We start from the raw sequence: 3964 nt of genomic DNA on the forward strand, positions 1-3964 counted from the left end.
ATATATATATATATATATACAGTATTTATATATACTGTATATAATACCGCAATGACAAAATCTTGCTCAACTGATTTTTTTTAACAATATTTTTCCCCGTATTAGAAGACAATAATATTTTTTATTTTCTAGGGAATTGCGAACTACAAAAATAATAGATCTTGATACAAAATGAGCTGATTGTTTAAGAAATTTTAATTCCAAAAATGACCTATGGTAGAAATAAAATCGGAAACCAAGATATGGTATTCCAATAGATAAGATATTCCCATTCATGGTCATTAATTCCAACTGTACTGATATTTGGTGGCCGCTAAATCAGTAAGAGAATTACATTTATAGCTACTGCTTATTTAAAGGTGAGGGTATTTTAACAGCACTGTTAACTGGATGATATTCTTCTTCTTCATTCAATTATTTTTCCCAGTGTCTATCGGAAGACGTGCTATATAAATTAGTAAATCAAATAGTTCTTTGAGCATGAACCGATTGTAAGTGACGTCACCCAAAGCGCCATCTAGCATGGCTCACGGTGGCCACGTATCTAGAGTCCTTGGCAGAAAACTCTTACCTCGTGTAGTCCAGAGTACATAGCGAGCGGCGAGAAAGGTGATGATTGAAGGGACTGGGCTGTTTTACCTGAGTTGGAGTTGAGGTGTGGTGCTTGTTACATAACTATTCAAGCTTCAAGATTTATCCGTCTAACCTGACAATTTTCCTAAGTTGCGTGTTCTAGGGCAGTTGTTGTAAAGGTAAGTTTGTTTAGAGTCGACTGTGTTGTATTATGTAATTCATTAGTTTCCCTTATTTTTTTTGTGCTTTAACTGAAATTATTGCTACTTTTATCTATATTGCTTGGCTATTTAATTGATGGGTTACTTATTCAACTTTGTTGCATATGCTAAGTCTGGCTAGTTTCAATTTTGAGATTTGCAATACAAATCTATAAAGATTAGCCATCTATTTGTTCATAATTAATCTACTCTTAAGTTTAATATCTAGTTAACCTATTAAATCTTGATTGCTATGACTAATTAAATCCTAATTAATGTTAGGGTAGTATATACCAATGCTGAAGAGCAAATTTATCGCCTGTTTTAATGTTAGGTTTTAATAGATTAATGTTTATATTAAATCTTAATTTTCTAGGTAAGTGTTAAGTTTAGCTTGGCAAAGGATGTTTGTGTGGAATCTCTGCGCTGTAATTGCAGTTCCCGTTTCAACGTTACAATACTTCGATCGGCTTAAAGTAGGTGAGTGCAGTGGTTCTCTATTCAGTATTTTGAGGTTAATGGCTTAAAGCTTTACTTAAAATAGTTTGGCTTTAGGAACGTAAATACTTAATTTGAAAATTTTGATAATTTTATGTAGATTAGTGTCTAGCTAAGCATACTTTTCAAGATTTTGATAACTATTCGGATTTTAGTAACTAAAGCAATTTAATATTTGTTCATTGATTGGTTACCTAGATATTTCTGCTTGAAATGTAAGTGTATAAATTTAGCTTTATCAGTTTATTTCAAAGGTAATCTAACTTTATTTTCATGAACACTACATCGATGTAATTCAAGTTATAATCTTTTTAAAGTGGGTGTTGAAATAAATGTAAATTTTGTTTAACCTAATTTCGATGTAACAATCTTCATGCAAGTCTCATTTAATTCTATTTTAAATAGCTCTAATTTTATTTCAATTTTTTGGTGTTGCCTAATATTTTTAATACTCAATTTTAAGGCTTAAGTAATTTAGTTGCAAAAATTTGCTACTTAATTTTCTGATTTAAATTAGTTATTCAGAGATCTAGTTCTGAAACCTAAATTAAAGCATTTTACGTTTTAAGATTTAACAATCTTTTAAATTAAAACTCTGTTCAAAACCAATTTGCACATCCAAAAGTCCACCTTTGCCGCGGTGGCATCGCCACCCAGGCAAAGGTGGACTTTACATTGTACATGGCAAACCCGACTTTTCAAGTCGGGTTTGTCGTGTACAATTGGATGTGCAAAACCAACTCTACTAATCCATTTCCTTTCAGATATTGATAGGATGCTTTAGGTCATATCCCAAGTACAGATCTTAATTATTTTAACTAGGAAATCAGGATAGCCTTGTGTACAATTGGATGTGCAAAACCAACTCTACTAATCCATTTCCTTTCAGATATTGATAGGATGCTTTAGGTCATATCCCAAGTACAGATCTTAATTATTTTAACTAGGAAATCAGGATAGCCTTGTGTACAATTGGATGTGCCAAAACCAACTCTACTAATCCATTTCCTTTCAGATATTGATAGGATGCTTTAGGTCATATCCCAAGTACAGTTCTTAATTATTTTAATTAGGAAATCAGGATAGCCTTGTTGTGTACAATTGGATGTGCAAAACCAACTCTACTAATCCATTTCCTTTCAGATATTGATAGGATGCTTTAGGTCATATCCAAAGTACAGATCTTAATTATTTTAACTAGGAAATCAGGATGGCCTTGTGTACAATTGGATGTGCAAAACCAACTCTACTAATCCATTTCCTTTCAGATATTGATAGGATGCTTTAGGTCATATCCCAAGTACAGATCTTAATTATTTTAACTAGGAAATCCGGATAGCCTAAGAGTAAAACTAGCAGTGTGGTGAGCGGGTAGAATCTTTATTTACCTACTTTTGTGGGGGGGGGGGGTTGAGAGATGGTCAAAGGTACTGTGCACATTGTGGTATGGAGATTTAGTTGAAGGTAATGTAAAGAAATTTAAGCCGGTGGATAGTATTTTGCCAACTCGCGAGCTGCACAGTTAGATATTGTGCATACCTAGTGGGAAGACTAAGGGAACGATCATATGCTAATGTAAACTTTTCCTTTAAGTGTTTTAAGGATACTACTTAGTCTTTACATTCAGGTTTTTTTTTTATTTTTTTTTTGTGAATCGGTTTTAAACCTTTTTTTTCCCCACTTCTCGCCAGAAGTCCCGTCGGAACTATAAATATTTCTTAACATTGCTGTTAGACCTGGCTGCTGAGTAATTTAATTATTAATTTCTGAACGCAGTACTGTAAAAGGTACATAAATCGCGTAATGGCAAATGAAAGAAATTCTATATACACTAGCTTTAAAAGGTGTTTTGGGTGTTTTGTATAAGGGCTAAATAGATTAAACTTTAAACTTTGGTTCGGGTTTCCTATTGATTATCTGTAAAACCAAATATTGTAGCGCATACTTTTCCTACAGACTTCTATGCAGTTTCATCAGATCAGAACTTCAAGCAAGAGCTAAAGGACGCACTTTGAAGATATAAATTTACAACTTTTAGATGGATGGCAACGAAGAAAGCTGAACTGGCAGCTTCAATGTTAGGTTCCTGAGCAATTTCCTGAAGGCAGTAGCATAAAGCTGTATGGCATAAACAACTGTACTGATGGATGGCAAGGAAGAACGCATGTTCGGTTCCTGAGCAATTTCCTGAAGGCAGTAGCGTCAAGCTGTATGGCATAAACAACTTCACTGAGATGGCAAGGAAGAAAGCTAAACTGGCAGCTTCAATGTTCGGTTCCTTAGTAATTTCCTCAAGGCAGTAGCGTAAAGCTGTATGGCATAAAATCCTAAATCTAATTAAAGAAATTAAAATTTTGTACATTCTGAATATTTTGCTTATAAATTTGCGTATAAATATACTACTTGGTCTACCTTTGATTTTGGTTTAATGTTCTTTAAATTTGCTTACAATAAATTAAGTAAAACTATTTACTTTTTTTCTTTAAAAAACAATGTATGGATTGTATGTGATTGTGTAAGCTTTCCAAAAATGTCATTGCAAACTTACACAAGGAATATTTTCATGGCAAAGCTGGTAGAAGACTTAATATGATGCATTTGATAAAGATAAAAATTCTCTAGGTATTGTGGAAGAATTTAACTTAATGGAACTCAAATTCTACATAGCAGAGGTTTTTTTTAATTTTGTATAA

General features: G+C 32.9%; 1 long non-coding RNA gene across 2 annotated transcripts; it reads left to right on the forward strand.

The window, feature by feature from the left end:
- Positions 1–619: 619 nt before the first annotated feature.
- Positions 620–3739, forward strand: LOC137629129 (uncharacterized). Of its 2 annotated transcripts, XR_011041452.1 has the most exons (3): positions 635–752; positions 1150–1253; positions 3228–3739. It is a non-coding gene; the product is annotated as an uncharacterized lncRNA (long non-coding RNA). The 2 variants fall into 2 exon arrangements; XR_011041451.1 differs by lacking the exon at positions 1150–1253 and having other exon boundaries at positions 620–752.
- Positions 3740–3964: the final 225 nt, after the last annotated feature.

The sequence above is a fragment of the Palaemon carinicauda genome, chromosome 37 (assembly GCF_036898095.1).
Source record: "Palaemon carinicauda isolate YSFRI2023 chromosome 37, ASM3689809v2, whole genome shotgun sequence".
Lineage (NCBI taxonomy): Eukaryota > Metazoa > Arthropoda > Malacostraca > Decapoda > Palaemonidae > Palaemon > Palaemon carinicauda.